Source organism: Physeter macrocephalus, chromosome 1 (genome assembly GCF_002837175.3).
Source record: "Physeter macrocephalus isolate SW-GA chromosome 1, ASM283717v5, whole genome shotgun sequence".
In the NCBI taxonomy this organism is placed as follows: domain Eukaryota; kingdom Metazoa; phylum Chordata; class Mammalia; order Artiodactyla; family Physeteridae; genus Physeter; species Physeter macrocephalus.
This window is the reverse complement of record NC_041214.2, coordinates 138,814,720-138,828,287: the sequence shown is the minus strand read 5'-3', so window position 1 is coordinate 138,828,287 and position 13,568 is coordinate 138,814,720.

Below are 13,568 nucleotides of genomic sequence, written 5' to 3'. Positions count from 1 at the left end.
GCGGAGCGGCTGGGCCCGTGAGCCATGGCCGCTGAGGCTGCACGTCCGGAGCCTGCACTCCGCAACGGGAGAGGCCACAACAGTGAGAGGCCCGCGTACCGCAAAGATAAATAAATAAATAAATAAATAAAACCTACATTGGCACATCATCATTCAGTGCCCATAGTTTACATTTGGGTTCACCTTTGGTGTTGTACATTCTAAGGTTTTTGAAAGATGTATCAGAACATGTACACACCATTGAAGTATCATATAGAATAGTTTCACTACACTAAAAGTCCTCTGTTCTGCCTATCCATCCCTCCCTCTCCTCTAGTCCCTATCAAACATTCATCTTTTTGCCTCCTCCATAGTTTTGCCTTTTTAGAATGTCATATAATCGGAATCATACAGTATGTGGCCTTTTCAGACTGGTTCTTTCAGTTAGTAAAATTCATTTAAATCTCCTCCAAGTCTTTTCATGGCTTGATAGCTCATTTATTTTCATCACTGCATAAAATTCTGTTGTCTGAATATACTACAGAGTATCGGTCCACCCACCTACTGCAGGATATCTTGGTTACTTCCAAGTTTTGACAATTATGAATAAAGTTGCTATAAATATTCATGTTTAGGTTTTTATGTGGACATAAGTTTTCAATTCATTTGGGTAGGTAAATACCAAGGAGCTTGATTGCTGGATAATATGGTAAGAGTATACTTAGCTTTGTCAGAAACTGCCAAACCATCTTCCAAAGTAGCCTTACCATTTTGCATTCCCACTAACATTGAATGAAAGTTCTTGTTGTTAAATAACATTTTAACTTGTTCAATGGCGAAAGCTAATAAGTGGCTGATGCAGGATTTGAATCTAGTAGTAGGTTGACTGACCTCAGGGTTTAAAGAAAAAAAACAAACCAAGCAATTTGCTATATACACTTTTAGCTCCCACTCCGGCCCCCACCCCCAATACACACACACACAGGCAAAACTGACTCAAGCCCCAAGCTCACTGATAATTTCAGAAACTACTGCTTTGTCCAGTTGGAATAGACCAGAAAACTCTGTAACTGTATTCCAAGAACAAGATAAGAGATATTGCCTACAAAATGCCACTGAACCAATCACTGCAGTTTCACATGCAATATATTCACAAATACCTAGGAAATATTATAGCTCCAAAACTTCTGCTAATTACATAAAATAGGATTCTTTTTTATGATTTTATTAGTAATTAAGGGGGAACTTGACATAAAGTAACTTAAAAAAAGAGCAACAACCTAAAAGTCCTTCGACGGAAGGATAAAGAAGATGTGGTATGTATATACAACAGGATATTTACTCAGCCATAAAAAAGAATGAAAAAATAATGTCATTTGTAGTAACACGGATAGACCTAGAGATGATCATACCAAGTAAAGTAAGTCTGACAGAGAAAGACAAATATATGATATCACTTATATGTGGAATCTAAAAAAAAATTATAGAAATGAACTTATTTTCAAAAGAGAAATAGACTCACAGACATAGAAAACAAACTTATGGTTATAAAAGGGGAAAGGGAAGGAGGGATAAATTAGGAATTTGGGATTAACAGATACACACTGCTACATATAAGGTAGATAAACAACAAAGACCTACTGTATAGCACAGGGAATTAAATTCAATATATTGTAATAACCTATAATGGAAAAGAATCTGAAAAATAATATATATATGTATATATATTCACATGTATAACTGAATCACTTACTGTATACCTGAAACATTGTAAATCAACTCTACTTCAATAAAGAAAAAAGAAATAAATAGCTTCAAATACCTAACAGTGATTCATGACTGAATGGAAACAGATTGGAAAGAATGAGAGTGAGTAGAAACACTCAGACTTCCTTTCTTTGGTCTATGCAGTAAGAAGTATGCATTTTATGAAGATGCCACAAAGTATTTTTGAAGACATATACCATACATAAGTGTTTTTAAAGACTTTTCACTCACTTTCATTTTTTTCTTTTTGTATTTTTATGCTTTTGACCTGTCAGTAATATATTCCATGATGAGAAAGAACTAAAAAAATGGTTCCTGTCTTCTCTCCTTTCTTCTCTTTCCCAGAATGGAAATATAGATAAATCTTCAAGAGAAAAAAAAAATAAGTGTATGTCTGTTATGAGGTTTAAGGAAACAGTAAATTGCAAAGGTAGCCTCATTGGTGCTCACTCATCAATCACCCTCCACTCCAACACAGAAAAAACACTAAAATTTGAAGAACTCTTTGAAAATTGACTTAATACAATATGGTTGTTGATGTCTAGTGGCCTTTTCTAGCTTGTGCTGGATGATTGAGCTCTATACCAGCTGTTCACTCTCTGCAAGAATTGGGAAGTAAAAGACAATGCCTCATTCCCAAGATTTCTTTCTCACCCTAGGAAGTTTGCCTGAGTCACATCTAGTTCACACCTTTCCCCTCGGCATTTATGCTGAACTTTTCATCTTTTAATAAAGCAGTTTTATTAGTGGTTGCAAGGAGGTGTTGGTAGAACTTCACTTGTATTCCACTTCCTGCCAAAGTCTCCTTTAGTGATATGTGAGGTGCATGTACAGTGAATGGACAAAGATAACTAGTGGTTGAATCTCATCATGACCAGCAATAACTTGTCACTCTTTTCCCAGAAGTTGCCAGTGGCAGGATACCTAAGACTTCCTTTTTAAGGTGGGGAGTTACAAAATTGCTTACAAACTGTCAAGAATAATTGCAGCAGACAGATTTAAACAAGGAAGGAAGACTTTATTCAAGACTATTGCAGTAGGGGAGAGAGGCTGAACTCAACTCCACTGAAACAAAAGGCAGGAACATTTCTAAGCACTGGCAAAATTAGTGGAAAAGTATTGGAGGGAATTAGGGAACAGGTGGCATCTGTGTTTGCTAACTGTCTCTTATTGGAAGCTAGGCTCCTACTCTCTCACAGAGACTGAGAGTTAGGGCAACCAATCAGTGAGGTCAGTAAGAAACATGACAAATTATAGCTTAGTTAAATGGGAAATAATTGTGGGAAATAGAGGCTGGGCAGTCCTGCCGTAGAGCATATACAGAGTAATTCATATACTCTTGATACAAATGTTAATGTTCGATGAAGGTTTGATTTCTGAATTTCCATGTCTCAAGTTCAAGGCGAATTTGTAACTTACACCAAGTATCTGTTAACATTTTCCATTCACCATAAGCAAGTAATGAAATCATGGGCCATGAAACAACAACAACAGCAACAACAAAACAAAAACAAAGACACAAATTTGCTAGAGAATCACCATCTCTTCAAAAATGAATTAACTATTTAAAGAAGTTATAGCTGACGATGTTTATGTACTACTACTGACTGTGATTTACTTATCATTTTACGAAGCATGAAGTTTTATTTTAACCAAATGCCTATTCTTATAAAGTAAGTCCACTTATATTCAAGTTTTCTTAAACATGTATAAAGAATGAAAGTAGAGTATCCATTTTTAATTGGGTAAATTTATATTTTGTTCTGCAGTGTTATACATTTGAGATGTAGAAATTTATATCATCTAATTTAATTTTAAAATTAAAATAAATGTAAATAAGAAGTAGCATGTCAAATCTTGAGCTGCAAATACTTTATCAAAGAAAGGTACTATATTTGCAAGAATAAGACAATAACTTTGAAAACATTGAGACTGAAATATATACTCATTTTAATATCAGGCACAAAAATTTCAGAATATCCTTTTTTAGAAGAATTTGCTCAGAACTTATCCATTACATCAGCAACTTATGATACAGCTTTTCTCAATTGAAAACATAACGATCTGCAGACAATAGCCGTATATCAGTTAGCTTTTTCTGCATAATAAAAAGCCACCTCCAGTGGTTTAAAACAACTATTTTTTTGTTTAGCTTGAGATTCTGCCTTGGGCTGATTTAGCTAATCTCTTTGAGACGTGCTCATACAGTTACTGTCAGCTGATGAAGTGACTGAGGCTAGATGGTCTATGACATCCTCACTCACATGTCTGTAGGTTGCCTCAGTATCAGCTGGACAAATGAGTTTGATGCGGTCACCTGTCCCACAGCATCCAACAGACTAGCTTGGGCTCATTAAAATGGTCTCTAAAATAATTTTCTGTCTTAATCCATTCAGGCTGCTATAAAAAAAATCACAGATAATATGTATTTGAAGAGGGCTTCAAGTATATGTTTTTTAAAAAATGGAAAGGTAATAGAAAACAAAGTTAAGTACATATTTGAACAAAGTTCAAATATGCATTTGAAAACAAGGAATGTTTGTAAATACAGGAGAGTTTACGTGTGAAAGGGGACCATAGATAGATAGATAAATAGATACATAATATATTAATATAACATTTATTATATATTAATATGATGTATAAATTATAAAATATATACTAATAATACATAATTAATATATATTGGAAAAGGTAGAGTAAATCTTTAGGGAAACAAAGCGGTCATAAGTTTTTCTAGGGACTAAAACAATATTTTAGTTGAGTTTTTACTCATAATTTATGACATAAAGTTCTGCTGATAACTGAATGAATTTTTTTTAATCACAGACACAAAATGCAGAGAAAAAGACAGGGTTAAATAGACTGAGCTAAAGGGGTCAGATGAACAATGATCTGAAAAATTTTGTACATACACTGAAAGAAAGATTAATTGACTTTGGGAATTCTCAGTCCAAATATATCTAGAAGATTTATCATTGTAACTGAAGTAAATCCATTTATAAAATACATATTCCACTTACATATGTATTTAAATATAAATACAAAATATGCTTTTAGGTAATATAAACTACATAAATAAAAATATTCATGTATGTATATATACACTGACTTCAGGGAGCAATACATTTTCTAATTCCAAAGAAATCTAACATTTATATCAATTCAGAAATTGATACTAATATTTAAAACCATCAACATCAATTTTTAGCAAATTAATTTATCGTTTTTGTAAATATTTTTAATACTGAGAGGTCTGCCAAAAATGTATGAAGTAGAGGTTTCAACATTAAATGTAGATGAATATCTCAAAGTAACACCAAAATATTTTATTGAGAAACACAGCTATTATTTACATAGCACTTGCTATAGGCCGAGTACTATTATAAATTATTTAAAATTAAATTATTTAGTCCTCACAGCAATTCTAGAATTCATTCTCTAATATTACTCATTTACAAAGAAACCAAGACAGAAAGGGTAAGCAACTTACCCAAGGTCACATAGCGAGAAAGTGTCAGTCAAGATTTGAACACAGACAGACTAGGACCACAGTCTATGTTATTGCTCACTATTCTAAGATGCTTATCACTGAAAAGAAAATAAATAAAATTAAAGTGTGTCACCCCAGAATGAGAAAAAATGAGTTAATGACAACAAACAGGTTTTTGTAATAATGTATCTTATGAGCATTTGTTAATTTTGACATATCAGGAATATTTTTCCTTGAAAAGCCAGTAACAATGACCAAAATATAGGAACAATTGCAAAGTACCAGTTTCTCTACCAGATGCTCTCACTACATGATGTAATGTCGTCTCCATCCCACCATCTAGGAAGATGTCATCACTCTCCTCTTCTGAATGAGTGAAGTGAGGCTTAGCAGTAGGTAGTAACTTGTCTGTAAGCCATATGTAAATTGTAGGGTCAAGACCCTGGGGTACAGGGTGGAAGGGATAATTTAATTAGTCAGTATTGCTCTCACTGGTACAAAGGCCTTCAAAGTCCCTAAAGTTGGCTTGTAGGGGGACTGATGCAATCCACATCATTTTCATCACTCAAAAAACCCAGCCAGTAAGCCCAGGTATGACTGGGGCATTGGGACCCATCGCCACTTTAAAAGGGCAATGGGTATTCCACGGAAGAGATTTGAGGGATCATCAAAATGCCACACCCCTAGTTAGTAAATCATCAACTTTGATAGTAAACTCTCAACTTTGAAGTGTACCCTTGAATCCACTTTAGATTCTTCTGAATATTTTTCCACATAAAATGTATATTCAAACATTTAGATTCAAGTATAAATTGAATGAGTTCAGGCAAAGTTGAAATACGATTTTGATAACCAAGCTGTTATATAAGCACATTGGAGAAGGAATGCTATGGGTTGTGTTTCCTTAAAAAATGTGCATTTAGAATATTGATCAGTGACAGCTTGCGAAAATTTCTTCATATCTCTCTGTTCAAACTACACACCTCTAGACTCCTGACTGAAAGCAATAATGAGAGTTTCCAAGAGGTCTGTATTGTCCCTTCTCTCTACCCTAGTCCATTTAATAGTGCTTGACGTGGTTTCAGCACACAAAATTCATGCCTTGCACTTATGTAATGAGATAGTGAGTCTAGAGCTCAATTTGGATGCTGAATGATGTTTACCAATATTCCAAGACAGTTCATGATTAAATAGTTTGTTGAGAACCTGTTAATGGCCTTGTGTCTGAGCCATCTCTAATTCCAAAGAAGTGAAACAGGTCTGTATTAAACACCAAGCTCTAATCAAATATTTTTACTCAACTGTACATGAGGTCATAGCAATAGCCTGAAATTGATGTTAAGAAATGTGTCATATTTCTTCAATAAATTTAAAACTACCATAACATTATTTTAGAGTCTGTACATCCCCTAATTATACACTTTACAATCTGCTATATTCCATATTCAAATATAAAGATAAAGGCTATCTGAGATTTAAAATTCTAACACTGACTAGATTGTAAACTCTTGAAAGCCTGCTGTGTTTTACTTCTCTTTTTATATCAAGCACCCAAGAGCAATACAGTTTTTAAGCCCCATTCAATTCAGCAGTGTTACTTCCCCATCTCTATGCCCAGAGAAAAGTGGACCTTCCTTCTCCTTCACCCCACACTTGTACAAGATCAGCTCCACTTTTAATGGTTTCACAGAGGTTGGACTTCTGCATACCTCTTCATTAGGAAAAAAAAAAGGATGTGGGTTTCTACTGCCAAAATAAAAGTTTGAGACACAATTTTCTGAAATATAGCATGTCAACTGCTAATTCAGGGAATTGGAAATATAGAAACTTCACCTAATTGGTTTATATCTGTCACCATCTGGAACCAAAACCTCTTGACTCGTTCTAACCACAAAACCACAGTCATTACATAATGAAATGAAATGAAATTACAGTGGACCTTTGCTCAAAAGTTACTAAGAATTTCTAGATAGTGACAGTGGAACATAAAGTCATGAGCAGAGCCCTCTAAGTCTGCACAGGTTGCAAACACGTGAAACCCACCCACCCTGACCAGAGGAAAAAAGCTTACGTATTGGTATTTTAAATTATAATTATTGGAAACTGTTTAAAATAGTCTTTTCCCACTTGGATGATTTATAAAAGAATCTCCGGTAAGCAAATAAAATCAGCCATTCAAGCACAGCTCTTTATTGAGAGTTGTGCCGCTGAAAGTCATGCAGAAAGACATGAACCACATCATGCATCTTGGAGTGCCAGAACAGCAAGATGTTGACAATAAACTTGAAGGAGAATGAGGTCATTTATCAGCCAGGTTTGGCAAATTGCTTCTTTAAAATTCTTAGTTCCTTAACTGCAATAAATATCCATGTTTCCCATCTCTAGAACTGTAAAAGAGAGTTGTAGCCCACTGGAGGTGATTTCTTTGTTAAAAGTAAGGTGAATTGTAGACAGTCCTATCAGGAATAAAACCCCAGCTACTAAAATGAGTAGGATGGCCATTGCTTGTTCCAGAAGGATTACCCTATGTTTGGGAAGCAACTGTGTCAATAAAGACTTTAATTAAACTAAAGTCATTTCTATTCTAGTAGATGTCGAACTAGAGAGATCATTGCCACAGGAAGATTCTGAATGTGCTTAATAACCAGGAAGGGTGTTAAAAAGCTTTACTTGTGTTTCTGGGTAGGTGGTGTTAAACACTTATTTTCTTTGTTTTCTTGTAACTAATATAGTAGCTGTAATAAATAAGAAATTATGTATATGTACATATATATGGTCTTATAAAACAAATAGAAAATATGATAGACTTAAGTATAGTAGTCTTTCTAACTGTTATTTTTAAATTAAATCAATGAATACCTGTATGGACTAATATCAAAGTATAGTTATAACTAAGCAGGGACTTCCCTGGCGGTCCAGTGGTTAAGACTCCATGCTTCCACTGCAGGGAGCACGGGTTTGATACTTGGTCAGGGAACTAAGATCCTGCACATGGTGCAGCCAAAAAAAAATAATAGTAATAACTAAGCAGAGTTCAAATCATGAAAATTTTTGACTCCCAGACCAGTTTCTATGAGCAGTAAATTAATATTGTGGGACAGTGTATTCAATTAACTCACCAATTTTATGCAATTATTATGTTTAAGGCATTTTGCTATTTCCAAGGAGATACAAAACTGCTAAAGTTATGATCTCTGACCTCGAGGAGCTAACACTTTATTGGGTGAGAAAGGGAATATTAGTGAATAAATGAGGTTTATATCAATGTATATAACTGTTGTAATGCACTTTAATATTGGTACATGTAATAGCAACTATAGATACCATGTTATGGCAGAGAACATATGGAAGTGATAAAGAATTCGTCATGAATAGAAGAATCCAAGTAAGTTTCACAACGAATTAGGTGTTGAAAGACAAGGAAAGTTTAGACATAGAAAAAGGAAAGCAAATTCTAAACACAGAGAATAGCTGAGTAAAGGCACAGTTACAAAAGTGTTTGACACATATAGAAATTATACACACAGCTTCAAGGACCAAGGCAGTTTTGCTATAGGCATGTATGGGTTATTACAAGTTGTCTCCTGTTACTCCTTTCTTAATTTCTAACAACCATTGTATGATTCATTCTGTATGAAAAGACATAAATAAATCTATGGAGGAGGGAAAAACGATAATCAGTTCATAAAATGGCTGGCTCTGGGATGAGCATGTGAATTTCTAATGGAACTTATATAGTTTAAAGTTGAATCTTTCTTTATCAGATGCCCAAGGGGCAAAGGTCATTTAACATGGAGTAGTTAGCTACAATGACATTTTAAATTATTCATTAATCAAACCATTTAAGATGCTTTAAGATATGTTCTTTGGCCATTATATGGTTTCATAAATGCTTTCACTCTTGTAAAATCTTATTGTTTCCATTATATTCATTCTCCAGTGCCATTTTAAAACAATATAATGGGACCTCAAATAGAATTACTTAAGAATTGGTTCCAGAAGTTCAATGCCTCTGGGTAGATAGGGTTTTGTTTAATTTGTTTGTTTGTATTTAGTGATCCTAACATGTTGTATAAGAACTTATGGATAAAGGCTCTAAGATTTAAGATATTTGAAATGCCTAATAAAACTTTTGGACACTAACCAATTTCTAATTATTCAAATGTGAATTTTGGACTCAAATTTTACGCATCCTTATTAATATCTTCATGATTCAGCTTGTTTGTGCCTTAGAGAGTCAAAATCATTTGAATGCTTATTTATGGTAAGTAAATCTTTTCTGTAAAGGGAATTATTACTTCTTTTTTCTTTTGACTAGCAAAGCCAGTTATGAATGAAGTTCCCTGAGATAGAGTCTTGAGTTATAACAACACTGATTCAATGAGGGTGGGAAGAAAAGAGAAATTTAGGATTTTACGTTGAGCAATCCATGAGTATATCTTTAAAAGAGATAAGGGAAACTGAAAGGGAAGCAAATTGAAAGTACAGAGAATGAGGTCACAACGGGACACATTGAATTTAAGCTTCTTGGGGACATCAAATTGGAAATACTAAAGAGATACAGTTGAAAAAGATGGTTGATGAATAGTGTTTAAATAAGTATGTGACATGAACAAATGAGTAAATGAATAACTACAGTTTTAGATCTCAGGACAGATTTTACAAACCGCAATATGAAGATCGTGGTTAACACTGTGAGATTAGGTCATCAGGCAGATCATGAAAAGAGAGATGAGAAGACTAACAAAATTGAACCTGAAGAATATCAGCAAGTTCTGGTGTGTAAGAGGAATAAGATTCGGCAACTGATCCTGAGAATGAATAGCCAGAAAGGAAGAAGGATAATCAAAGTAAAGGATGGTTCAGAAACCAAGAGGCATCAAATAATACGAAATTACAAAAGCCACTGAGTTTAGTCCTTATAAGATGTATGCTTGATCTTAGTCTTAGAATACTGGAAATTAAAAAAAAATTTTATTTTGAGGGATATTTATCTATATTCATGTTGTGAAGTTAAAAAAGGATATATATGCTATGTCATATTGTTTAATTGAAGTTTTTTATGTATTAGGTTTGTTTTAATCATCTCGTGCTCTATTCATGTCTATCTTTTCCCAGCCAAACCTAACCCACTATTCCAGCTGCCTGTGGTCCAAGTCCTGGTCCAAATTTGAGAGCTTATAGCTAAATATGAGCAGAGACTTGGGGAAGTGCTTAAATGTGAGCACCTGTAGGTAACTAGAACTTAATTTTAAACTATCCACCATCAATATTTATGTTTCCATAACTTATTAAAGGTCCAGGAAGACTAAGACAATTGTGTAATTAATGGTTATGGTCCTTAAATATATGCTATGGCTGCTGTCATGATATCTGCCAGGAAAGTTTTGACTAAACATTGAGTCTGTAAATTCAAACAGACAAATCCAATTAGAGGAGGCTCTGGAAAATGTGCTGACAAGGAGATATCTGTACACATTATGGGTTCGAGTTTTCAGTACACCACTTAGGAGTGATGTAGGTCAATTTTGTTGCCAAGCCTAAATTCCCTTATATGTGATAGCAAGGATAATAGTACCTTACCCATCAACTTACACAGTTGCTGAAAAGCAAAATGTATGATATTTGTTCAGTATACTGGGAACTTCTCTGGTGTGAAAACAGTCTGTTAAATTTTTATCTGTGTACCATGATTATCATAAAAATTTAATATGTTTTTTAAGTGCAAGGTAAATTATTTTCTGTATCACAATGTATCAAGTTTACCATTTCTAAGCAAAAAAAAAAAAAAGTCGAGACAACCCTGGTTAAAAGTTTCTCTTGCAGAGCAAAATGATGGAATATGAAGATCCAAGCCTTGATTCTCCCACAGAAACATCAAAAAACAATAATAAACTAGCTGTACTAACCTTACAGGATCTCTGGAAAACAGTTAGAGGTTTACAGCAATTAAGCAAATGCTTAATCAAGAAAAAGTCTCCTTCAGAACAGTAGGAAATTTTATATCGCTTTTACTCACCTGGCCTCACAGATATTTGCACACCTATGTTCACAGGAGCATTATTTGCAATAGGCAAAAAGTGGAAACAGCCTTAATGCTCATGAACAGATGAATAGATAAACCAACGTGGTGTGTACATACAATCAAATATTTAGCTTTAAAAACCAATACAATTCTGATCTATGCTACAGCATGGATGTACCTTGAAAATATTATTCTAAGTGAACTAAGCCAGACACAAAATGACAAATATTGTATGATTCTACATATATGAAATACCAAGAATAGTCAAATTCGTAGACAACAAAAGTACAGTGAGGTTACCAGGGCCGGAGGCAGGAGGGAATGAGGAGTTATTGTGCAATGGGAACAGAGTTTCAGTCTCGGATGTTGAAAAATTTCTGGAAGAGGATAGTGGTGAGGTAAATGCCAAATGTAAACGCACTTAATGAGACTGAATTGTATACTTAAACTGTATAAATGGTAAGATTTATGTTACGTATATTTTATCACACAAAAGTCTTTCTAGTCTGCTTTTTCTTTTAAAGTGTTAGTGCTCTCTCATAAAATAGTAGGGGTTAATCTTGTAGACCTATTAATAACCAGAGAGAAAGAATCCATCAATCATTTTTAATCCACTGAGTAGGTATTAGTTATTTCTCCTGAAAGGAAGTTCAACATTTCTCAATCTATTATGTTAGAAAAAGAAAAGTGTGGGAGTGTATCAATGTTTTATTTTGTTTTTAACAAAAACAGCCCATGAGTATAGTTTTGGACATAGAAAATATTATTTAGATGTTATCCTTTGGCTTTATAAATTAATATTCATGAAATATCCAAACACAAAAACTTAGTTTATTCTAAATATTTTTAAGTTCAACTTAGAAATAATACTCTATTTAGAAATTTGGCATGTTTTAACCTTTAGTGTATTTCCAAATCCTGTATACATTTTCTTAACAATGGAAATTCAATTGTTATTATGACTGCAAATAATAATTGTTTCAAACCAAAGCAAATTATGCTAATTGAAAACTGTTCAAATATTTTGATGTAATTTTCAAGAGTACAACCATGGCCAAGTAGGAACCATGGACCTCGTATGATTACATAAAATTAAAAATACATAATTAAGTAGTAACCTGGGAAGTTATTAATGTTTTCAAATTTTTTATTACCCAGGTTGCTCAAAATTTATTTAAACAGATTTTGATGATTAGAACATTCATTTCAACAATCTTGCTTTTGAAAAACTACTTAGAGTGGAAAGTAGTATTTAAAATATCATGAAAATATTGCCATAAAATAGCGTAGACAAAATTGACTGAAAATACATTTAGTTTTTAAATGTTAAATTTGTATATATTAGAAAATGGCTTAAACTTATGACAAATTAAAGTACACCAATTTCCTCTGTCAATTAAAAGGTACCATTAAATAAAAGCCCACAAATTGTGAGTATTCTATTTTGACCAATTCATCATTTCAATCAATTTGTTTTCAACCAAATTGTTTTCTACAAACTTAGTTCCCACCATTTCTCCTGGAGCTGGTAGGTGCAGAAGTGGCTAGACATTTTATCAACTAGTGGTGGTGTGATGGTTGGAGCTGAGCTATTTCATATCTCAGAGTTTGTCTTCTTAGTGAGATAGTCTGTAGGATTATCTGCTGTGAGGGGCTAGGAGTGAGGAAAGTGGTTTTAAGGACTTAAAGATTTGAACCCAGCTTCATGAAGTTAGGACAGAACTAAAGGAAAGAAAAACGATAGGATTTTTTCAGCTGGGGTTTGAAACCTTAAACATATTAGCAACAGTACACTTAGGTAATATTGTGAATATTTTCACAATTCTTCTAACATAAGTCCATGACCCAAAGTAGTTGGGTTACTTCCTCCTTTCCTCCCTCTTCAGATGATCTTAGGTATAAACAGGTATCTATTTTGTACCATATTGAAAGAACTATGTGGCTTTTCTGTTATTGAATTCCAGGTTTTGTTTCAAACTCAAGTTGGCTCTCTTCCCTCCCCTGCCCTCCACTCCCCTGTCTCTTCTTCTTCTTCTTCTTCTTCTTCTTCTCCTTCTTCTTCTCCTTCTTCTCCTTCTCCTTCTCCTTCTTCTTCTTCTTCTTCTTCTTCTTCTTCTTCTTCTTCTTCTTCTTCTTCTTCTTCTTCTTCTTCTTCTTCTTCTTCTTCTTCTTCTTCTTCTTCTTCTTCTTCTTCTTCTTCTTCTTCTTCTTCTTCTTCTTCTTCTTCTTCTTCTTCTTCTTCTTCTTCTTCTTCTTCTTCTTCTTCTTCTTCTTCTTCTTCTTCTTCTTCTTCTTCTTCTTCTT